At 40.5% G+C, this 24,553-nt stretch overlaps 3 long non-coding RNA genes across 3 annotated transcripts; all 3 read left to right on the forward strand.

Annotated features, from left to right (window-relative positions):
* The first annotated feature begins 313 nt into the window (after nucleotides 1-313).
* On the forward strand, nucleotides 314-2,812 carry LOC135176546 (uncharacterized). The gene is made up of 3 exons (XR_010302711.1): nucleotides 314-389; nucleotides 2,561-2,642; nucleotides 2,727-2,812. It is a non-coding gene; the product is annotated as an uncharacterized LOC135176546 (long non-coding RNA).
* A 4,344-nt stretch (nucleotides 2,813-7,156) lies between these two features.
* On the forward strand, nucleotides 7,157-9,231 carry LOC135176547 (uncharacterized). The gene is made up of 3 exons (XR_010302712.1): nucleotides 7,157-7,288; nucleotides 8,219-8,457; nucleotides 9,111-9,231. It is a non-coding gene; the product is annotated as an uncharacterized LOC135176547 (long non-coding RNA).
* Nucleotides 9,232-21,494: 12,263 nt separating this feature from the next.
* On the forward strand, nucleotides 21,495-24,318 carry LOC135176321 (uncharacterized). Its single transcript, XR_010302605.1, has 2 exons — nucleotides 21,495-21,699; nucleotides 23,659-24,318. It is a non-coding gene; the product is annotated as an uncharacterized LOC135176321 (long non-coding RNA).
* Nucleotides 24,319-24,553: the final 235 nt, after the last annotated feature.

Consider the following 24,553-nt stretch of genomic DNA (forward strand, 5'->3'; position numbering starts at 1 on the left):
CTGAGACACCTGGGGTTGTTCAGTCTGGGGAAGAGAAGGCTCCAGGGAGATCTTCTGGTGGCTTTTCAGTACTTAGTGGGAGACCATAAGAAAGCTGGGGACGGACCTTTAAGCCGCGCTTGTGGTGACGGGAAAGGGGTGATGATTTAAAACTAAAAGAAGGGAGGTTCTCCTGTACACTGGAAAAATGTCTCTTGAAGTGAAAAGCCAATTATATTAATTTGTTAAATGTCTAAAGCGTTATTTGGATGAGTATTTGTGCTATTGTTTTCTAGGTAGGAGTCCTTCCACTTGAAGATGCCTCTTTTTGGGAGTATTGTTGTAATTAAACGGAATGGAACTGATGGAATTAGTTTTCCACTCACTGAAAGTTCTTGCTTATTTGGAAGGTGAGAATTAGCTGAGTATTTTTTAATAATCTTCATTATATTTTTCCTGCAGATTGTATCTGTTAATAGTTATTTGAGAAAATAACTATTTGTGAATGATAATCAGAGGAGGAAAAGTGATTCTAGACTAAATAATTGTTAGGATAAAAAGCTGTATTTTTGTTACTGCTTTTTGTCCTTTTATTGCCAGAACTTCTTAACTGCCTTTTTTTGTTTTGTGTTGTGATCTGGTTTGTGTTTTTACTACATTTCTGTCTGAAAGAAATGTGGGGAAGGGATTAAAAACAGCACATATTTGACATTCAAGTGATGGTTTTCTTTTACGTAGAGGCTGTTTCCAGATAATTGACTAGTGGAGGGAGGGTGAGGTACATTTCTTCCACTTGAGCATCTCTATGATGTCAGTGCTAGCTTGAATTAATAGTTAAAATTATTAAGGACTTATACCTCCTTCAGTCTAGAAATTCACTTTGATTTGTACGACTGAGTGATAGTGGATTTTAAGCTCAATCTAGCTATTTTAATTAAAGATAAAAGACTCAAAAGGTGTCTGAAGATATGACTGGGTGATCTTACTTGTAATAGAGGCCAAATAAAAGGTTTTTACCCGTTACAAACTCAGTCTGTTCAGCTCTTTACTGACTTGATAGGTATTCTAAATAACTAATTATTCATTCCTGTATCAGATTCCATAGTAGAAGTCTAGGAGAAGCACTCCAGTATCAATAACACTGTTCTTTGGCTTGAGCAGAGCTGCCCAGAGAGGTGATACTTAGGTGGTACATTGATTTCTGCCAGCTGCAGCCATGAGGGGTGTCAGATGCTCGTGTGACAGTGCCTCTGCTGTGATAGTTGCTGTGTTTGCTCCCTAAGAGCTCTAGCATGTCAGAAGATACAAGATTAGGTTAAAAAGAAGAAAGAAAAAGTCTGTGTGCTTATAATGCAGCTTTCACTTACACCCTTTTAGAAGGTAGAAGGTCTATCAAGGTAAGACCAGTGGTCCGTCTACCTAATAACTTGGACTCGGCACCAGTGTAGCCATACCTTGAGTATTGTGTTCAATTTTGAGGCCACCACTGCAAAGAGGATGTTGAGATGCTGGAATGGGTCTAGAGAAGGGTGGTGAAGCTGGTGTTCTGGAAAGGAGGTCTTGTGAGAAGTGGCTGAGGAAATTGAAGTTGTTAAAGCCTGGAGAAATAGAGGCTGAGGGAACGGGAACACCTCACTTTGTGCAACTCCATGAAAGGATCAAAGTGTGGGTTGATCCTCTGCCAAGGAGCAAGAGATAGGACAAGAGGAAATGGCCTCAAGTTGCACAAGAAGAAATTTAGATTGACTATTAGAAGAAAATTCTTCACTGAAAGGGTTCTCAGGCTCTTGAACAGGCTGCCCAGGGAGGTGATTGCTCCTCATCCCTGGAAGTGTTTAAAAGCCGCAGAAATGTGCTGCAGAACATGGTTTAGCACAAGATTTGGCAGTTAGAGAATGGTTGGACTCGATGATCTTAAAGGTGTTTTTGAACTTAAGCAGTTTACAATTCTGTGATTGTAACAACTTCCTTAGAGACAGTTTAAGAATAAGTTCTGGTGTTTTCACAAGTCTTCAAGTTGTTTGCGAGCTGGGGGAGAAACTGGGACACCAGATAGCTGCTGTAGACATCTCTTGTTCAGCTTGCAAACTGTTGAGTTGTTTGGTTTTGGGGTTTTCACAGTTGGGATATTTCACCCAGTTGTGTTGGTTTTTTTTGTCTGATAGGGGCTCTCTGATGATGGTAGAAGTTAAAAGTTTGATCACGTCATAATAATTTGTTAGGTAAATAATTCATAGATTCATAGAGTGGTTTGAGTTGGAAGGGACTTTGAAGATCATCTAGTTCCAGCCCTCCTGTCATGGACAGGGACATCTTCCACTAGACCAGGTTACTCAAGGCCTTTTCTGACTCGGCCTTGAAAACCTCCAGAGAGGGAGCATCTACAATCTCCCTGGGTAACCTGTTCCTATGTCTCAACATCCTCACCGTAGTTCATCTTCTTCACGTCACAACATTGAAAACAGTCACGCTGTTGTATTATTAGCTGAAAATTTGGAAAATAGTATCATTTGATCAATTACAAATTTTTTTGTCTTTTGTGTGTCTTGAAACTCTCATTTTATTCCCTCCCTGCCAACAGGAGAACAGAATGTGATATTCGCATCCAGTTGCCTCAGGTCTCAAAAGAGCATTGTAAAATTGAAGTAAATGAAAACAAGGAGGTAAAATACACATACTGTAATGACATATGGATAGCATTCTTGCATCTTATTGAGCTCCTAAAAATCTTTGGTTTCAATTTTTAGGCGATACTGACTAATTTAAGTACAGTGAATCCTACAAAGCTGAACGGAGGGTGTTTTCAGCAGCCTGTTCCTCTGAAGCATGGAGATGTGTTAACTATCATTGATCGTTCTTTCAGGTGAGTGCCAGTGACACTTAACAGATTGATCTGAGAACGTGTGCTGCAGGCAAACAATATAAACAGCTTTGTGGATGCAGGCACTTCTTGCTAGATCACTGAGTCCCAGCATTGTGGGGGTGGGAAGGGACCCCTGGAAATCATTCATTCCAATCCCTCTGCTAAAGCAGAGCACCCACAGCAGCTTACCTGGGATCACGGTGTCCAGGTGAGTTTGGAATCTCTTCAGAGAAGGAATCATAGAATCAACCAGGTTGGAAGAGACCTCCAAGATCATACAGTCCAACCCATACCCCAGCCCTATCCAGTCAACTAGACCATGGCACTAAGTGCCTCATCCAGTCTTTTCTTGAACACCTCCAGGGACAGTGACTTCACCACCTCCCTGGGCAGCCCATTCCAATGCCAATCACTCTCTGGCAAGAACTTCCTCCTAACATCCAGCCTATACGTCCCCCGGCACAACTTGAGACTGTGTCCCCTTGTTCTGTTGGTGGTTGCCTGGGAGAAGAGACCAACCCCCACCTGGCTACAACCTCCCTTCAGGTAGTTGTAGACAGCAATGAGGTCCCCCCTGAGCCTCCTCTTCTGCAGGCTGAACACCTCCAGCTCCCTCAGCCTCTCCTCATAGGGTTTGTGTTCCAGGCCCCTCACCAGCTTTGTCGCCCTTCTCTGGACACCTTCCAGCACCTCAACATCTCTCTTGAATTGAGGAGCCCAGAACTGGACACAGCACTCAAGGTGTGGCCTGACCAGTGTTGAGTACAGGGGAAGAATAACCTCCCTTGTCCTACTGGCCACACTGTTCCTGATGCAGGCCAGGATGCCATTGGCCCTCTTGGCCACCTGGGCACACTGCTGGTTCCTCTTCAGCCTACTATCTATCAGTACCCCCAGGTCCCTTTCCTCCTGATTGCTTTCCATCCACTCAGTCCCCAGCCTGTAGTGCTGCTTGGGGTTGTTGTGGCCAAAGTGCAGAACCCTGCACTTGGCCTTGTTAAATGTCATCTCATTGGCCTCTGCCCACCCATCCAGCCTGTCTAGGTCCCTCTGCAGGGCTCTCCTACCCTCCAACAAAGCAACACCTGCTCCTAGCTTGGTGTCATCTGCAAACTTACTGATGCTGGACTCAATTACCTGCACGACATCTCTCAGCAGCCGGCTCCAGGACGCTGACACCCTCACAGTGGAGAATTTTCTCCTTGTGTTTATTTGCAACCCCCTGAGTTCCAGTTTGTGCTCATTGCCTTTTGTCTTGCTCCAGGACACCATTGGGAAGAGTCTGGCCCCATCCTTTTGCCCTGAACTCTTCAGTTCTTGTTGAGCCTTTATCATATCACCTGTGAGGCTGCTCTTCTCCAGACTAAACAGCCCCAAATCTCTCTAAGATGGTTATAGATAATCGGGCGGGAAGTCCTTTTACCGTCTTCAGAAACAGAAGTTAATCTGATTTCTTTCATATTTCCTTACAGTATCTTACAGACCTTTTTCAGGATATGAGATTGGTTAAAGATAATTTTTTTATCACTTTTATATCATATTGAGCTAAACCAATGAAGTTTAAATTATCTAGAGAGATTTGGTTTCTGCAGTTGTTTTTAGGGGAATATTTAGAAGTGTTTTGATGTAGTTAAAGCCTTGAAAAGTGAATTGTGGGTATTGCTGCTGTAGACAGCCATTTCTAGGTCATTTATCTTAATAATGGGAATTTCATCATCAGCTATTTGACAAAAGTGTTTAAGATTCTTTCACATTCCTCCAGATTTGAATATCCTCTGCAATCAACTCCAAGAAAGAGACATCCTAGATCACCAAAAGATGAAACGCTACAGGTAATTTTATGGCCACAGACTTATATATTGTTAGGAATCAGATGTGTTGCCCTGTTTCTTTCTCTTTTCCAACTAGGAGTAATTTTCAGACTACCTTTCCATTTGAAAATTACAAATAAACTTTTTCAGATTTTTTTTTTTAAATTAATATTTTATAAACTTTAGACTTTCTGGTTTCTGCTAATAGATACTTAATAATCTATGATGTTATTAATACAGGTAAGCTATTAAAAATTAATCCTTAGCTGTTTCATAAAGAGGATGAGATGTGGGAAATGCAGAGTACGGGCCTTGGATACCCTCACACTTGAAATGGCGAAATGCCCTGGAGAATGAGAATTCTTTCCTTCAAAAACAATCTGTTCTGTGTGCGGGCACACTGATGTGATGTTGGAATTTATAAATACCAAACTAAACCTGTATCTAAATTATTTATTTTCATTAGTTCCTGGGTTTGTTCTCAGTAAAGTTTTTTCACTTAAAGGGGATACTTTTATTTGTGCTATGCATAAGCATTTTACTTTTTAAATCTTATAATTTGCTTATTTAAATATAAATTCTCCACTAGGTCTGGTAAGAAGGTGAGCAAGGGAGGGAGACTTATGTTAAACTGTGGAATACTTGTTGCTCTGCTGTAATATTGTACAAATTTACAGGTTCTTCATCTTCAGCAGGTGGCAGAAGTGGAATCATGCAAACAAACTGCAGGATCTAAAAATCTTCATGTTTCGGGTTGGTACTTGCTTTGATGGGGGTTTTGTTTTCTTCTTTCCCCTTAACTAAAAACAGACCGAGCTGTGGTGAGCTGATCCTAAATGGTTCTTTCATTCTGTGCTCACAGATTTGTATTGTGGCATCTCTGAAATGGATCCCATAGAAATACAAAAAGCATAGAATCCCAAATGCACTATGAGAATATGAGATAAATTATATATTACAGTTGAAAATTTGTATCTATATATATACCATTTAAACATTTAGAATGTTGCTTTTAGGAGAGACATTATTATTGTTCACAGAGTTTTATTCATAGTACTGTGTCTTGGAACTTTGTTGACATAAGACTGATTTTTATCTGTGTTTATGAAACTCATATTTGTAGCTCTAAAGGTTTTAAGTAACTATGCATTTATGGTTTTGTTTTCCTTTATAGATACTGCTGAGTGTAAGGAAAAAAATGCCAATGAAAATAAACAAACTAGAGAGGAAAATCTTTCCAAAGCTTTACCCATCAAACCAAAAACACCCAAATCTTTATACGGAGCACACCAATCTGTTAAAAATCAAAGCGAAATGTCTCCCTTTAGTAAACTCTATGAAAAACTGAAGCATGAGTTTGCAGTGAAGAAAACTCAGCAAGGAGCAAATGCACCTCAACAAGCTGCCAAGGAAGATGCTAAGAGTGTACTGGAACCAGGTGCTTCAGTTTCATCGTCAGGTTGTATTCAAGGTTTTATAAGCCTGAATAAAGAGAACGAAACAGGCAGAAGGGAAAATACTGAAGAATATAAAATCACAGTGAAACAAGATATGAACAGCTCAGAATTGAACCAGAGCTCAGCTGAAGCAAGCGCTACCAAGAAGAGTTTTACCAGAAGTCCTCAAACTTCCGTTTCAAAAAAGGTCTTGGGAAGTGCTGATAGAAGTAATTTGAAGAATTGTGAGGAACTAAGTACAACAGGCAGATCTAAAAGTACTAAAGTTCCAGCCACACCCAGTAAAGAGAGCAGTGGAAATGCACCATTTTTACCGGAGCAGTGCTCTATAGAATGCTTGGGTAATGCAGAGAAAATGAAACACATCTCTGCCATGAGTAAACCAGCACAAACTAATAAAGCAAATGTTTATGAAGTAGATATTCTGACTACACCAACCTCCAGAAGGAAGGGTTGTCGATCTCATTTCATATCACCTACCAGGGGAACGAGTGGAATGAATCCTGTCACTGCTGATACTCCAACCAGTCGATACCATCTGTCATTGAAACGTAAATCTCTATCAGAAATGTTATCTGAGACTCAGCTGGAAGACTCAGCTTCCAGAAACAGGGGTCTCAACCAACAGCCTTTGGCAGAAGATAAATGCTCTAGACAAAAGAGTGAACAGCATACACCAGGAAAACCAGTGGAAGAAGTGATGAAAGGAGTTTGTGATCAGGTAGACTTAGCTGACTCAAAAGAGGGACACTGTGAAACTCCTGCCTCTCTTCCTAATATCAAGAGTTCCAGAAGAAGTAACAGACGGAGTAAAGAATTACCAGACAAAAATGTCTCTTCAGAGACATTGGGTACAGAAGAGGTAACATCAGAACTGTCATGTTCAGCTGGACAGAAATCTGGCTCTGGAAAAAACAGAGGCAGGCCAAAAAGCTCTGGACTGTTGACTGAAAAAGCACTGGAGGCAAGTGCTGTTGAAGAACATCAGAACGAGACTACAGGAAGAAAAAGCAGTGGCACTAAAAAAGATCTGAGTACAGATTTGGAAGCTGCCGGTGTTACAAGACCTTGTAGGTTGTCATCAAAGAGAAGGTCTTCTGAAAGCACAACTGTACCAAACAACAATGAGACTATCTCGGAAGTGAACATTTCTGGCCTCTTGGCTGGAGAGGAGTCGGGTAAATATGTTCAATCCTGTGCCTTGTTGAGCACTACAAGAAGTTCTTGTAGTGTTTTGATAGAAATCATTGCTGACAGATTAGTTCTAAGATAAAGATTATGGTCTTATAGCTGACCATAAAAACACACAATACAGACAGAAATTTCCTCAGCTGAATTTGTTTCTCTTTAAGATATGACTGGATCAGGAACAGGCTGAACAGCAGCTCAGAGAGTTGTGATGAATGGTGCAGTCTAGTTGGAGATCTCTAGCTCATTGTTCCCAAGGAGTTTATACAGGGTCCAGCCTTGTTCAACATCAAAAACCTGGATGAATGGACCTTCAGGCAGTTTGCTGATGATACAAAACTGGGAGGAGTGGCTGAGACACTGTCAGTCTGTTACCATTCACTGAGACATGGACAGGATGGAGAGTTAAGTGGAGGGAAACCTTGTGAGGTTCGAAAATGGGTGAGTGTAGAGAGAAAAAGCTCCCTGTACCCGTACACTGGATATTAGCAATTCTTACCAGTATCTAGAGAGTGAGTGAAGGTCAAGAGGATGAAGCCAGATTGTTTTCAGTGGTGCCTGGCAACAGGCAGAAACTGGAACCCATCTGCCTCAGAGGAGAAGCTTCTTTGATGTGAAGGTGCTGGAGCCCTGAAGCGCAGACTACCCAGAGAGGTTGTGGAGTCTCCTCTGGAGAGATTCCAAACCTATCTGGGTATTGTGTTCTTGGGCAGCCTGCTTTGAGTGACCCTGCTGTGGCAGAAGTGTTGGACTAGATCTCCAAGGTCCCCTCTAGCCCCCAGCATGCTGGGGTTCTGTGAAGTTGTCTTCTGGTATGTTTCTGACTTCAAAGTGCACAAGTAAGCACTTTATTCTCTGCTGCTTAAAATACTGACTTGGATTCTCAGATATATAGGAATGTTGTCAATTGTTATTTTTAGGCAAGAAGAAAACGATTTCTCAGAAGAGGAAGAGTGGTGATATGTTACTTCAGCCATTAGGAAAAAGAAAGAGAGTTTCTTTTGGTGGTCATCTAAGTCCAGAACTTTTTGATAAGAGTTTGCCCCCTAACTCACCCCTTAAGAAAGGAGCCATCCCTGCCAGACTGAGCCTGCCCTTTGGTAACTCACCACATGCTGTTCTGAAGAAGGCTCAGGGGCCAAAACACTTTGCAGTCCAGGTAAGACAATTAATGTGAACAGAATTTCTAAACTCTAAAACGTCTGAAAATGATCAATAAGCCTTATTAGATGTCTGTTGGGAAGTGGGCATTATAATTTCACATTAAATTGGTTTCTGAAATAAAATTTTAATCAGCATTTTTACCATCACTATAGGAAAGGGCTCAGCTTACCCTTGATATCTGCCTGTCTTTGTATGGGAAATGTGTTTTTATGCACCTCACATGGTATTACTCATTCTCATGCATGTGAGAGTATATTTCTGTATGGTTTTATTTAGCAGCAGTGTCTAGAATCTCTGATTTACCATAAATAACAGAAAATGGTTAGTTGGCAAACTTTGCAAGCTACTGCTACAGAGTTAGAAAACATTTCCTGTTGATTTAAACTGGTTTTAAAGTGCAGTGATCTTGATACAAACAAAACATACGGATAAAGTAGAATAATAAATTCAGTTTATTTATTCAGTTGAATTTACCTGTGTCTTTTGAGAATATTTTGACATTTAAAGCTTGTTACAAGTTTATTTTCTGAGAGTAACCTTAAATAGGCTTTGTCAGATGTTCTGATGATATTTTATACTATTCTGATTTTCAGAGACGTAGCATTTGTAGTTCAGCTATGTGCAGTAACATTTTATCTTATCTACCAGGAACTGCAGAAAGAAAAAATGTCACCAAAAAATGCATCAGCCCAGAAGTCTCTAGCAGCCTCATCCCCAACTCCTGAAAAGGCAACACCTAATTTTACTTTAGGTTCTCCAGCACCTTACAAAAAAGGCCGTTTCTCTGTCTCTCGGATCACACCACCACTCCCAATCGCAGAAGAGGAGGATGCTGTTGCAGAAAGCATGAATAAAGAGGAGAAAGGTGGTGCCAAAAAGACAGCCCGAAAATCTTCTCACATGAATCAAGATGATAAAACCTCTTTAATGGCTACACCTGAACAGTTAACAAGAAGTACACAACCTATTCTGAAGGTCACTCCCATGAGGAGGAGAAGTGGGGCTGTAGCAGTTATCAAAGCCAAAAGAAGAAGCGGTGCCTCTAGTGCCAATTTACTAGGTTTGTTTCAGCAGTTAAATTTTAGTATGATTTTTAAACCTTTAAAATGCAGAGACAAAACTGAAATTAACCTATTTCAGTATGTAGAGGCCACCAAATGATTGACCTGGCTTCTGATGGTTGTTGATTTGTTGGAAATAACTGAGAACTATCATTCTCTCCTATTCATAAAAGCAAAATACTAAAGCATATACAGAACAATGTTTAAGAAACAAATTTTAAGTTCAGAAGTCTAAAAATTGTAAAATTAAGATTCTCTTTACAAGGTTAGTTGCAGCAGTGATCCTTAAAGATCATCCTGGTGTTTCCCTGGGCGCAGTGCTGGGCCCATTTATCTTTTAATATCTTTGTCAATGATCTGGACAAGGGCACTCAGTAAGTTTGCAGATGGCACTAAGCTGGGAGGGAGCACTGATCTGCTTGAGGGTAGGGGGGTTCTACAAAGGGATCTGGGCACAGCCTGCAGATGAGGAGTCTCAGAGAAGACCTGGCTCTTTACAACTCCCTGAGAGGATGTTTGAGCCAGGTTGGGGTTGGTCTGATCTCCCAGGAAACAAGTCATAGGACAAGAGAAAATGACCAAGTTGCACCAGGGGAGGTTTCGGTTGGACTTTAAGAGAACCTTCTCTTTAAGAGAAACTTCTTCAAAGAAACGGTTCTCAAACACCAGATAGAAAGGTGGTTCAATCCCCATTCTTGGAGATGTTTAAGAGCTGTGTAGATGTTGTGCTGAGGGATGTGGTTTAACACCAAACTTGTCAGAGTTAGATAACAATTGGTCTTGATCTTGAAGGTCTTTATGAACCAGAATGATTCTATGATTCAAGTTCTTCAAATTCAAGTAGTATTAAACTGTGTCAAATTGAATCAATTTTGATTCAAAAGCATGCACTTTACAGCAATTTACCTTCAGTTTGTGCTCACAGCCTTTGTCCATGGACTGGACTGCAATCAACTGTTGATAGTGGTGCATAGCAGGTGTAATTAACCATAGGATCATAGCTGGGACTTCATTATAACATTGTGATGTTGAACATTGGAATTTTCATGATTATCATTTGTTTTGAATGGATTTGACAACACTGGAAAGGTAACAGAGGACCTCTGCTTCTTGAAATGATTATCTGTAAAGAAACTTAGAGATGAGGTGTCTCTGTTATAAATTAAATCCATTTGACTCTTTCAAATTTAAAGCTGCCTACCAGCCCCACCATTTACCCAGGAATTCGTATGACTCTTCATTATCCCTGTTTTTCATAGCATCACTTTAGATGGTGTTATTATTACACAATGAGGTAAAATCACAATACTTCCTGGATAATAAAGCTCAAAGCAGCATTAGTCTTTTTGATTATTAAATATGGGTTTTTTTCAGTGGCTTTGATTTTCTGATTATTTTCATAACAAAACCACTTTAAAATTTTGATGACACATTATGTTCCACCACTTCTTTAAGTGTGGGTTTTTTTTGTGTCAGTGCATCAATTTTCCTGTTTTATGTGAAAAGAAAACCACAGTTCTTAGAAATGTGGAATGTTTACTTTGTATCCAAGTTCAACTTCTTTGTTTTTTCAGCTTTTTCAAGTAATTTCCTTCATGCTTGGCTTATTTCTGAGTATTCTGAAAACCACGACAAAAACATCTTCTGAAAGTTTTTGTTTACAGACTTTCTCCAGCATGCATAGCAATTCCAACAAGAGAATAATATCTCTTTCTTCAGGAACAGCATTCCCCTTTTTGTCTTAAAACAGTGCTTTCTTGTATATGATGCCTGCCTTCTCACAGCCTAGTTCTAAAATAAATGAGGCAAGTGTCCTCTCAACTTACAGCTTCATTTTATTACACTACTCCTCAGCTGTGTACAGAATGATGCTGGGCTAAAGGTAACCTTGCCCTGGGAGTTTTCTGAGTATGTTATAAGGAGAAAGTGATGTGAGAAAAAAACATGGAATGTCTGTGTAGATCTAAGTGAGGCTGTCAGCAGTGTAAATAAATAATTTCCTGACTACAGAAGTCCATGGGAAGGTGGTGAAAGAAAAGCTGGATGTGTTTAATTTAAAAGCCACTTCTTAGATCTTGAGTTTCATGTCCCACCAGGGAAAAGTTCAGGTATAATAATGAATAAGACTGAAAAGATCATGGCTCCTTACAAAAATTGTAGGGATGGAATCAGATCAGCATTTGGCTCCAGGAGGTAATGGTTTCAAAATAGTAGAAATTGGTTTTAGAGTAGACATTAGGAAGAAATTCTGCCCTATGAGGGTGGTGAGGCACTGGAACAGGTTGCTCAGAGAAGTTGTGAATGCTCCAAACTTGGCAGTATTTAGGGTCAGGTTGGATGGGACCTTGAGCAACTTGGTCTGGTGGGACATGTGCCTGCCTTTGGCACAGGTGGTTAAACTACATGATCGTTAAGGTCCCTTACAACCCAAATCATTCTATGATTCCATTTAACCCTATATGATATGAAGCTTGTTATGGTTTTGCTGTGGAAATAGCCATACAGGGAACTTGGGCACTTGTTGATCTTTGTCTGAAATTGGGTTTTCCAGTGTAAAACAATTCACAGAGCACTTCAGGTGCAGCTAATCCATAAAGAAGTGATTATGAAGATCCATTTGTACAACTGAGAATTAAAGTGGTTCTTTCTCTTCGTAGTTGCAAAATCTTGGGCAGAAGTGGTAAAATCGGGTGTTGCAAGACCACAGTCAAAGACTGTTAAGAAAAGTGTCCAAAAAGGAAGATCTCTGAAGAAGAAAACTCAGTCATCAAAGGTATTCCTTTTCTATTAACTTTCCTTTTTTTAATGTTTCTTTTTGGTTTTCATAGGATCATAGATTCTGTGGTTTTGCATAACCACAAACAGCTTGTAGATATTTTACTCCAGAAGCTGAAAGCTTAGAAGGTTTTAATATCACCGAGTCACAATCACAGAACAATAAGGATTGGAAGGGATCTCTGGAGGTCAAGTAGTCTAAGCCTCCTGCCAGAACAGATTCACTTATAGCAGGTTGCACAGGATGACCTACAAGTAGGCTTGGAATGACACTTGAGTTGGAGACTCTACCACGTCTGTGGGCAGCCTGCTCCAGTGCTCCACCACCCTCAACATAAAGGAATTCTTTGTCATGTTTAGATGGCTCTCCTGTGTTCCAACTTGTGCCTGTTGTCCCTTTTCCTGTCACTGGGCACTTATGAGAAGAGACTGGCCCCACCTTTGTGACACCCACCATTTATCTGTTTGTAAACACCGAGAGGATTCTCATTTCAGCCTGCTGTTTTTCAGGCTAAACAGCCCCAGGTGTCTCAGCCTTTCCTCATAAGACAGATGTTTTATTCCTTTAATCCTTGTAGCTTCCACTGGGCTCTACAATAGCTCTCTGTCACTCTTGAACTGGGGAGCCCAGAATTGAACCCAGTACTCCAGATGAAGCCTTAGCAGGACAGACTGGAATATGTTTTTGAAGAGATGTTGATATCTTTGTCACAATGTATAAGACAATTAATTTATATAAAATCCATCTGTTTATTACCTTTTTGGTCTTACCCTTCATTTCTTCTCTGCAGACTCCAGAGAGAAAAATAAAAGGCCATTTTAGTACAGGTCATGCAGAATCACCTGCTACAATAGTTGTAGGTAGAGCTTATTCTACCACAGTTAGAAGATCTGGACGGATCCCTAAAGTGGTAATAAATCCTCTCTGGAAGTTGGGCGTAAAGATGGATGAAAGCTTCACAGGTAAGTTTTTAAAGTCTAGTGCTCACTCTACCAACTGTGTAATTGTTTTACCAAAGCATATGCTCATTTCTCTGAATATAATTTATAGGAATGACTGAAATGTTTCAAACTCCAGAAAATAAGAGTGGAAAAGCATTACCTTTTGTTGCTGTACAGAAGACTGATTTTACACCAATGTGTCCTGCAGAGGAAATCTCTGAGCTGCACACTCCAGAAGAAACTGGTATGTTTGTTCTTTGGAAAGGAGGGGAATGGTTTAATTATATTTAAGAGCAGTGATGAATCAGTTGCTTAACACAGCCTACGTATAGATAGACTGGATATATTGAGGTGAACCAACTCATAAAAGAGATTGGATTCAAACATCAATGAATTTTACTGTGTATTAAAAGAAGTTTTTGTAGTTCTTAATTTTTGAGTAGATGCTGTTTTCTCATCCAATCAGGTATGCAACTTTGAAGTGTATTTTCAGGCAGAACTGTGCGTTAAAGCATGGCTCTGTCTTTGGATATGTCTAAATCCAGTGAGAGTTTTACAACAGGGAGAGGATTTTGTGACATCTTTCATAAAAAGTGTCAAATTAGAAGGATTTGTGTGAAGATGGTATTTTGTTGTGCAACTTTTGCAAACAATCTTGAGTTGTGTCATGTATAACTCAGAATTCTTGAAATTCAAGTTCTGTTGTCTTGGCAGTTCAACAAGACTGAGCATCTATGAAACAAAAATCAAGAATAAATCTCCCAATATTTAACAGTAACACTTGAAATGTATTTTGGTCTACTTCAGATGTTACAAAAAGTAGACTTAGGTATAACAAACCTTGTTCTACCTTCAGAATGGAGTTCAGTAAAAAGTGTTTTCTTTGATTAAAAACTTAGTGGAGTGATCTTCATCCACTTTAGATGTATGTTATCAGCTGTAATTTAGAGCTTTGTGAGCAATCAGTCTTTTAATCTTAGTTTCTAGATGCATCAATCCTTCTGTGATGTGTGATTTATTTAGTTTCATAATTTAATTAATATAAATTGAGAAAAAGTAGTTTATTTCTTAATCCTGCTAGACCATGAATTTGCAAAGACTTCAACATTTTATGATGAGAACCATAGAATCATGGAATGGTTTGAGATGGAAGGGACCTCTAAGGGTCATTTAGTCTAACCACCCTGCAGTCAGCAGGGACGTATGAAAGTAGAGCAGGTTGCTCAGAGCCCTAAACAATCTGACCTGGCTTTAAAGATCAGGCATCTACCTGCTCTTAGGGCAGCCTAAGTCCATGTCTCACCAGCTTCATTATAAAACACTTTCTTCCTTTTATCTAGTCTAAATCTGAGGCTGACAGGAGACCTCACTCTCTGGAACTACCTGAAAAAAGGTTGGAGCACAGTGTAGCAAGCAGTAGTACAAGATGAAATGGCCTGAAGTTGCACCAGGGGAGGCCTAAGTTGGACACAAGGGAAAAATTCTTGCCTGAAAGAATTCTTGCCTGTCAAGGCCTGGAACAAGCTGCCCAGGACAGTGATTGATTCCCCATCCTTAGAGGGATTTAAAAGCCATGTAGATGTGGTGTTGAGGAACATAGTTTAGTCAGGATCTGACAGTGCTGGGTTAGCTGTTGGAATTTGATCTTAGAGGTCTCTTCCAGCCAAAATGTTTCTATGATTCCATATCAATTATTGATGCATATTTTTTGTTTGTAAGAAGATTTAGGCTGTTTGAAGGCATTTTGCTTAGCTATGTAGCCATTAAAGTCCTTAGATTTTTGCTTAATTTTTTTCCAAATTCTCTAAATCTGCTACTTACTTCAGGAGAGATGATGGTGTCACCGTTAAATAGTTCACATGCTTCAGAACACAAACAAGATAGCCCCAGCATTTGTCACTTCCTGAGAGAGAAGCAGTCTCTAAAGCCTATGTTTGATGCAATGTCCACAAAATCTCCTGAAAGAAGAAAAGCTGTTTTGGAAGAAAATATTAGTGTGGGTAGCTCATCAATAATTCCAGGAGAACAAACATCTCAGGTGAAATTGGGACGTAAGAAAAGGACTGCAAGGCAAAAGTTGGAGCCACCTGAGGTTGCATCAGGAATTGAGCAGCTTTCTAGGACCCCAAAGCAAAGGTCAGAACCAGTAGAGGCCTTGTCAGGCATCAAACAGCTCATGAAGACACCAAAGCAGAAGTCAGAGCCAGCTGAAGTCCTATCAGGCATCAAGCTGCTTACGCAGACCCCAGAGGAGAAGCTGGAGCCTGTAGAGGTTTTGTCAGGCATCAAACAGCTCTTGAGGACGCCAAAGCAGAAATTGGAGCCAGCTGAGGTCCTATCAGGCATCAGGCAGCTTCTGAAGACCCCAAAGCAGAAGTTGGAGCCAGTAGAGGTTTTGTCAGGGGTCAAGCAGCTCATGAGGACCCCAAAGCAGAAGTTAGAGCCTGTAGAGGTTTTGTCAGGCATCAAGCAGCTCATGAGGACCCCAAAGCAGAAGTCGGAGCCAGCTGAGGTCCTGTCTGGCATCAAGCAGCTTCTGAAGACCCCAAAGCAGAAGTCGGAACCTGTAGAGGTTTTGTCAGGCATCAAGCAGCTCATGAGGACCCCAAAGCAGAAGTTGGAGCCAGTAGAGGTTTTGTCAGGCATCAAGCATCTCATGAGGACCCCAAAGCAGAAGTCGGAGCCAGCTGAGGTCCTATCAGACATCAGGCAGCTTCTGAAGACCCCAAAGCAGAAGTTGGAGCCAGTAGAGGTTTTGTCAGGCATCAAGCATCTCATGAGGACCCCAAAGCAGAAGTTGGAGCCAGTAGAGGTTTTGTCAGGCGTCAAGCAACTCATGAGAACTCCACAGTGGAAGCCACAGCCAGCTGAGGTCTTGTCTGGCATTAAGCAACTCATGAAGAGCCCGGAAGAGGAGCTGGAGCCTGCAACTGATGAAATTGCCTTTGAAAGGTTGCTGAAGACCCCAGTACAGGAAGGAGAAGCAGCAAATGATGTGGCAGGTGTTAATTTAAAGAAGAAAATCCCAAAGCTGAAATATCAACCAGTAGAAGACATGATTGGGATCAGCCGTATTTTCAAGTCACCCAAGGAAAAAGCTCAACCTGTAGAAAATGCATTTGGTATTAGTAGATTAGTGAAGACTCCCAAAGAGAAGCAGCAACCAGTGGATGATTTTGTGGGTCTTCAAAGGCTTATGGCAGAACCCAGACAGAAACGTGCTGATTTTGAAGTGGACTATGTTGGAGTTACAGAAATGTTTGAGGCACCAGAGGAAATTCAGGTAAAATTCTTCAGCTTTTTGGAAGGGATCTATTTAGACTTCGATGCCTGTGGGTGAAGTGAATTCTTAGGTCTCCTAATATGACATGTAGTACAGTATTTCAAGTATGTCATGCCTGTAGACTCTGGAGATAAAGATATCTTCTAAAAGAGCACCTCATATTCATAGATTTATAGAATTGTTTGGGTTGGAAGGGACCTTGAAGATCATTTAGTTGAAATTGCTTCCTGCCATGGGCAAGGACACCTCCCAGTAGACCAGGTTGCTCAAGGGCTCCTCCAGCCTGGCTTTGAACACCTCCAGGGAAGGGGCAACCTGTTCCAATACCTCAATTGATTTTAAACTGGAAAGATGACAGTTTTTCCCTTAGTAGCTCTGTCCAGGTGAATTCTTCCTGCTAGAAGATGTAGCTTATGGCACATTTGAACATGAGATGTTTTCTCATTATGATTTCTTCTCATTATATTTAAAGCACCCTTTAATTTTCTTACAACTCCAATCAAATCCTTTCTCAGCCTTCTTATTCATAAGCAAGGCATACTGTCAGGGTTTATGTTTTATACAGCTGCTTCATACTTTGTAGGATAAATTTTAAGTTCTTTTTCTTTCTTTGCACATCAAAAAGTATTGAGCTTCTGACAAAACATGTAGTCCTGTGCTCAGCTGATTAGTCACTTGGCCCTTGACTCTTTGATTCATTGCTTCCTGAATGGGTGCCTGTTTTATTATTTATTAGATTGATAGAATGGTTTGGACAGGACCTTGAAGTTCATCTAGCTCCAACCCCCCTGCCATGGACACCTCCCACTAGACCAGATTGCTCAAGGCCTCATGCAACCTTGATTTGAACACCTGAGACACCTAAACTTGATATATTTGTGTGCTGATATCAAATAGAAACAGTTATAAAACTAAACTGAATTAATCTTTAAAGAAAAATAGTTGTCGAGACTTTGTTCAACTGTTGCTATACATTCATTTTGTACTGGATGACTTCATCATTATTTTGTCCTCTCAGCTATGCATTCACTTGATTATTGTTTATTCTCTTAGGTCAGACCAGTAAATGTTGTGAATTTTAATCAAGAAGATACTGCACCTCCTAATTTCACTCATGAGTGTGGTAAGTACAAACATTTTAACTAGAGAAATAAAAGGTTACATCTATTAATATGAAGTTTTAAGGTCATCATAGAATGGTATAGGTTGGAAGTGACCTCTTAAAATCCTTGGGTCTAACCTCCCTGCCAACACATGTTCACCTAGGGAAGGTCACACAGGAACACATCTAGAAATGTCTTAAGTCTCTAGAGAAGAAGGCTCTGCAACCTCTCAGGGCAGCCTCTTCCAGTGCTCCATCACCCTTACAGTAAAGAAGCTTTTCCTCATGTTGAGGTGGAACTTCTTCTGAGGAATGACTGAGGGAACTGGTCTTTTTAAGCTTTGGAAGATGAGGCTGAGAGGAGACCTCATCATCCTCTGCAACTCCCTGAAAGGAGGTTAGACCCAAGTGGGAGGTGGTCTCTTCTCATGCAACAAGTGACAGGACAAGAGTAAACAGTCTCAAGTTGTGCCAGGGGAGGGTTAGGTTGGATAGTAGGAACAGTTTCTTCCCAGAAAGTGTATTCAGGAATTGGAACAGGCTGCCCAGGCAAGTGGTGCAGATATGGTGATTAGGGACATGGTTTAGTGGTAGAGGCTTAGCAATAGTGGTGGGATTGTGAGCCCTGGGCAAGAGGTTGGACTCAATGATTTTACTGTGAGGGTGGTGGTGCAGACACTCAAGGTGAGGCTTGTCCAGGCCCTGGGTGACCTGGTCTAGTGGGGAAGTCCTTACTGACTGGAGAGGGGCCAGACTAGATGACCTCTAGAGGTCACTTCCAGCCCAGACCATTCTATGATATTGAAGGTCTCTTCCAACCTCAAGAGTTATATGATTCTGTGAATACTAAGTGGGATTTGTTTGAGTATGATGACTTGGGAAAATCAAAACTCACAGCTATTTTGATTAGATGTAATAATATGTAACTTTTGGTTTTGCTCTTTTTTGTGTAAAAACTTTGAACAGGAGGAAAAACCCCACCTGTCCTGGAAGACAAGGGAAATATTTCACAAGGTGAATATTCCCAGCAGACAGACTCTACCAGTGAAGAGCAGTTTATCCAGAGAACAAGAAGGGCTAGGACGTGCAAGATACCACATGCTGCTTCAGCAAAGCAGAGTGAAAAGGATTTGAATTTAAAAGAACTTCAAAAGTTGGAAACAAAGAGCACCGAAGAGGAAACAAGTGACACCAGTACTTCACCTTCAGTAGCTAAAAAGAAAGGAAGAGGAAGAAGGCCAAACCGTTGCATACAAGAGGAGATTGTTTCAGAGCACCCTGATCAGGAAAAAGTTGAAATCGTTTCACCACATGGAGCTACTCAAAGACCAGGAAGAGCTAAAAGGAAAGGGCCAGATGTGTTAAAACAAGCAAGTGAGAATCTTGACTCTTGTGGCAAAGATGCTTCAGTGATAGAAAAAGAACCTGCTGATACGAAACAGACTTTGCAGGAGTGTGGCATCAATGCCGTATTAGAAGCTGGAGATGATCCAACCATGAAGGCAGAAAGTGTATCTAGAAGCATTCAAAATGAAAGTTCTCAACTGCCAACAGATTTAAAGAACCCTGAAAACAGATCTAACAAAGTTAGCACAGAAAGCAAAGAAATGCTTCTGTCACCTGTGAGGAGGACTAGAGGAGTAAGAAAAGTAACCACAGAACCACCAGTTATATCTACAAGAGTAGGAACAGCTAGAAATGAACAAGTAAAACGAGCTTCTTCAGAGGACTCTCAGGGGACAGCAAGGAAGCTTCGCAAAGGTCCATTAGCAAAGGCAGTGCAAAGAGATGAGCAGGCTTTTCACAGAGATACTGAGGCTGCCACAGCAGGAGAACCTGAAGATGGAGTTAAACTTGAAATGAAGGTAACAGAAACAAGATTGAAGTCTTTGAGAAGTGCTAGAAGGATTTCAGCTGAAGGTAAAAAATATGTTTGCGGGACAGCACTTGAAAATATCAAAAACATTCAGAAATCTGAGGAAACTTCAACTGAAACACAGTCAGACATCAAAAATATCATTCAAGTATCTCAGGGCGATGAAACAGAAAATGCTCAGGAAAATACAACAGAGGCACCTCAAAGATTAAAAGCAGAGTCACCTTCTGGAGAGACAAACAAAATGCCAGTTACTGCGCTGAACTTGGAAGCAAACAGAACTAGGAGCAGGAGAGGCAAAAAAGACTCTTTGGAGGAAAAGGTTGATGAAAGTGCCAAGAATAATACAGAACTAATTACTCCCGGAGTGTCACAGAGGAGTTTGTCTGGGTTTTGGGGGAATGAAATACGAGGTCGACACAAAGCTAAGTCAGAAACAGAAATGGACAAATCTTCTGAAGATTCTTTGGGCTGTGTTTGTGTCCAGGACACAGATCAAGTGAAGAAAGAGGAGCACAGGCCATGTGCCATACCAGCGTGTGCAGAGAACAGGGAAAGTCTTGGTCGTGGCCTACGAAAGAGGACAATAAACAAACATGGAATACTGAGACCCAAGCAAACTGAAGTTCTGCAACAGAACCAAGAACAAGCAAATCAAACAACGTTGAGAAGAGGTAGAGGTAGAAAAGTTAATTTTCAACTTGAAGAAGCCAGTTCCAAAGCACTTGGAGGAAAAAGGAGTTTACCTGAGCATGACAAAGGAATGACATACGAAGATAGCCAGCATGAGACTTCAGAAAACCTTTCTTCTCAAGTAAAGAGGAGCAGAAGAAAGCAAGTTGATTCCATTCCACAAACAGCTTGTTCTGCCTTCATGGAAAAACAAACTTTAATTGCAGATGATGGTAAAGATGAGGCTTTTGCAAAAGAGCAAGATTCAGCTGTGGAAGCTACTCCCTCTTCAACAGAAGACATTCCACTGAGACGAGGGAGAAGACGAGAGGTTGCCGCAGCACCACAAACATCCAGATCTCTTTCTATTGGAAGAAGACGTGGGTTGCTAGAAGGTGATGATAAAAAGATGACTGAGAGAGAAGATCAAAATTCAGCTTTGGGAAATAGAACTTTGCAGGCAAAAGCAAATGCATCAGCAAGGGACAAAAGGAAAAAGATTGATCTAGGAGCTGAGGCAGAAAGTTCATCTTCTCTCCAGGGAAAATGTGGCTTATCAGAAACTGGTGATAAAGAGGAGGCTACTAGTGAAGAACACAATGTGCCTTTGGGAACCGTGTCCTGTGCAAAAGAGAAGCCAGTAGAAAGGGGCAAAAGGAAAGAAAAAGCTCTGTCATCACACACGACTAATTCCATTTCTCTTAGAGGAAAACGTCGCTTGCCAGCAGACAGTGATAGAGAGGAAGCTCCTAAAGAAGATCAGAATGTTCTGCTAGAAACTTCTGATTCATCTGTAAAGGAAAGAGGCAGAAGGAAAAAAAATGCCCTCCTGTTAGAAGCCACAAGTTCCACTTCTACTCAGGGTAAACGAGGTTTATCAAAAGAAAGGGGCAGAAAGAATAGTTGTAGGGAAGCAAACCAGTTAATTTTAGAAGGTTCTGCTTCCAAAGAAAGTAAGGATCTGTCAAAGCAAACAATCCCTTCACCGGCTGGCAGTTACACTTCACTTCAAGGTTTGCCAGAAGATGGTAAGAATGAAACTCCTGAAGAAAAAGAGAATATACTTCAGGAAGTAGCTCCATCTGCAAAACAAAATCGATCAAAAGTAGGCAGAAAGAAAACCACTTCTTCCAAACCTGAAGAAACAAGTTCCACTTTTCTCAGGGAAAAAACTGACTTGCTCAGGGGTAGAAGTCAAAAGAAGATTCTTCAAGAAGGTGAAAATGCATGCCTGAAAAACAATTCACCCCAGGAAAAAGCAAGGCAATTGAGGAATAAGAGGAGAAACGTTGAGTTTACATCAGAGGCAGCTACTTCTACTTCTCTCCATAAAAATGATGACTTGCCAAAAAATGGTAACACCTCAGAAACTCAAAACTTGCGTTTGAGATCCACAAGTTCTGAAAACAGTAGTCAGTCTGAAGAAGGGAAAAAGGTGAACCCTGTTCAACAGGCAGCTTCCACTTCTCGCAGAAGAAAATGCCCTACGCCAGCAGATGGCTTAGCACCCAAAAAATTAAAATCAGGTGAGGCAACAATTTGCTTTTTAGTGTAAGTATAACTGAGTTATGTATAGAAATAATACCTTTAAAAACATGGTGGAGGTTTCAGTATAGCAAGAAGCCTTAAGTAGGGTCTATATTATATTACCTGAATGTTTTCCCTAAGTAGAAAGGATTTTATAGGATATTACATTCTCTCTCAAATCATAACAATAAGTAGTAGTTTAAAGGAAATCTGACTTCTAACAAGAACAATTTCTTTCCTTCTGCCTCTGTTTTTTTTTCTTTTACAGATGATTCTAAAGTTTCTAAAGTAATATTTTGATCTTTAAGAGCTTCTTCATCATTATCAGCTGACAAGCCACATTTTTCTCTAAGAGAGGTGTAATTAGTTTTGTGTGATGCCAGAGAAGTTTCCTTCTGCTCCTTTCTAATGGCTTGGCTTTTGTCCAGCAACTAACTTACAGAAGAAAAGTGGCAGTGACAGAACACGATTGGCACATGTTTGTAGCACCCATTGGTCATTTCCCATCCAAGTTCCTTCTTTTAAATTTCTGGGGTTTGGATGGCCAGTACTAGTGATCAGCTATTTTCTGAAGTTGATTCTAGAAGGGCTCAAAGCTATATTTGAGCTAAAAAGACAGTGAAAATTCCATGCATTTTCCCATTGCTTCCCTTCCTGGTTTGCATTCTCCAAGTCAGCAGAGCTCTTGCTGCAGACATCTAAAATATTCCCTGGAATTCTCAGCTTGATATGTAACTTAAAAACAACCATGATGCAATTAAAAAGTATTATCAATTAAACAGATGCAAATGGGATAAGAATGAGTCTTTATTTCGATATTGCTTTTAATTCCAGTGGCTTGTTTATGTTTTAACCTTCTAGGTCATTCCATCCCTTAGACTGTGGAGTCTTCCAGTCTTGTTATCCTGATTTCAAACCAGTTCATTATGTACTTAGCCTAAAAGTTTCTCACTTCTTCTGATGTCACTACTTGCCTGGATAGTTTCTTTTTGGGGGACGTCATCTTTGCCCAGATGGGTTTTAGTGAGTGTTTCTAGGTCTGCTGCTTGGGTTGTTGATTATCTTGTGGAGCAGCTTTGTTTCTCTGTGCTCTCTAAGTACTTAGAGACTCACAGAATCATTTTGATTGGAAAAGACCTTTAAGAACATCAAGTCCAACTGCTAGTCCAGCACTGTCAAGTCTGCTAAATCATGTCTCTTAGCACTGTATCTACACAGCATTGAAACACCTTCAGGGATGGGGATTCAACCACCTCACTGAGGAGCCTATTCCAGTGTTTGAGAACCCTTTCAGTGAAGGGTTCTTGTTATTGTTATGTCCAACTTAAACGTCCCCTGGTGCAACTTAAGGTCATTTCCTCTTGTCCTATCGCTGCTTAACTGGGAGAAGAGACTGACCCCCGCTTCACTCCAACCTTATTTCAAGGAATTGTAGAGAGCAATGAGATCTTCCCTCAGCCTGCTTTTTTTCCAGGCTGAACAACCCCAGTTCCCTCAGCTCCTCCTTGCCAGACCTGTTCTCCAGACTTCTCACCATCTCTAGGCCTACTCTAGCACCCAAATGTTCTTCTAGTGGGGGCAATAAAAGTATCTGGACTTTCCATCTTTACTATATATTAATTTTTTGCAGGAATTTTTCTTCAGTTTGGGATATGTTTTAGTTTTTATGTATCAGTAGACAGAGTTTCAGCTGCAATAGGAGCTAATTGGTTTTGGTGCTCTCATTAATGTTAACCTACTTTCAGAAATAGCTGTGAAGTCCTCGTGGGATCAGTCTTAAAGGATATGTGATGTGGAGAAGTGTGGAGTTTGTAACTGGTTTGTTGAGTTCAGAGATGTAATGTTTAGAATGTAGTCACTGGGGACATCTTTAAAACCATCTGAAGATTGAATTTTGTCTTAAAATATTTGATTTATGGTATGAATCTATGGTTCTGTTTTTTTGTGTGTACAAACAGAGAGTGAGGGAAGCAGATCGCTGCAAAAGGGAAGAAACAGAACTAAAGCACATCTTGGCAAAGAGGATGTGAGGACTGCTGGGCCTGCTGGAGGAACAGACAGGAAGACAAGATCAAGCACGAGAACAAGAAAATAGCCTTTTAACAGTCACTGAGCCAATTTGTTAATCAGTTCAGTAACTGAAAATGTAAGTTGGTTGCTTTTTTTGTGTGAATTGATTTGCACTCAGATTTTAAGCTTAGATTTTGTAAAGCAATTGCTGAATTATGCTATGATCAAAGTTTAGTTCCTGCCATGTTTACAGCTATAGCCTAGCTACTTGGTTTAACAGGTTTCTTTTTGGGCGGTGGTTCCTAAAGGTGCTTGTGCAAAGCTGCAAACCTCAAAATCCATCTTTTCCTAATGGTATTTATCCTTTTTTTGTGTGTGTGTGTCAATCAGTACAGCAGCCAGGAAGCCATATTGCTTTACTGCCAGTTTAGTGTTTTCTGCTGCCTTTCTAAAAAGGTTTTTAAGTCTTATTTTTCATTCCTGGTCTGTAAATATTCTTAATTTTTATAGATGTATGAGCAGAATTTCTATGCTGAGATTTTTAATAAGCTGTTTTTAAAAGAACTTAAATTCATTGTACTGAAAAGTCATTAAATTTGTAAACAATTTGGGTCTGGTGTGTTTTATGTTCTTGAGAAGAGTAAAGAATGTGTAATTACTGCTGTCCTCTCACAAGGATGTTTCAAAGATTCATTCATTTTAGCCACGTGGAACGTTTTTGAGACTTACCTCCTGCAGCATGGACACTTCACGGCTGTGAGGATGATGAACTAGAACATCTGTCTTTTGAGGAAAGGCTGAGAGATGTGGGGCTGTTTAATCTGGAGAAGAGAAGGCTGTGTG

Source organism: Pogoniulus pusillus, chromosome 6 (genome assembly GCF_015220805.1).
Source record: "Pogoniulus pusillus isolate bPogPus1 chromosome 6, bPogPus1.pri, whole genome shotgun sequence".
In the NCBI taxonomy this organism is placed as follows: Eukaryota; Metazoa; Chordata; class Aves; order Piciformes; family Lybiidae; genus Pogoniulus; species Pogoniulus pusillus.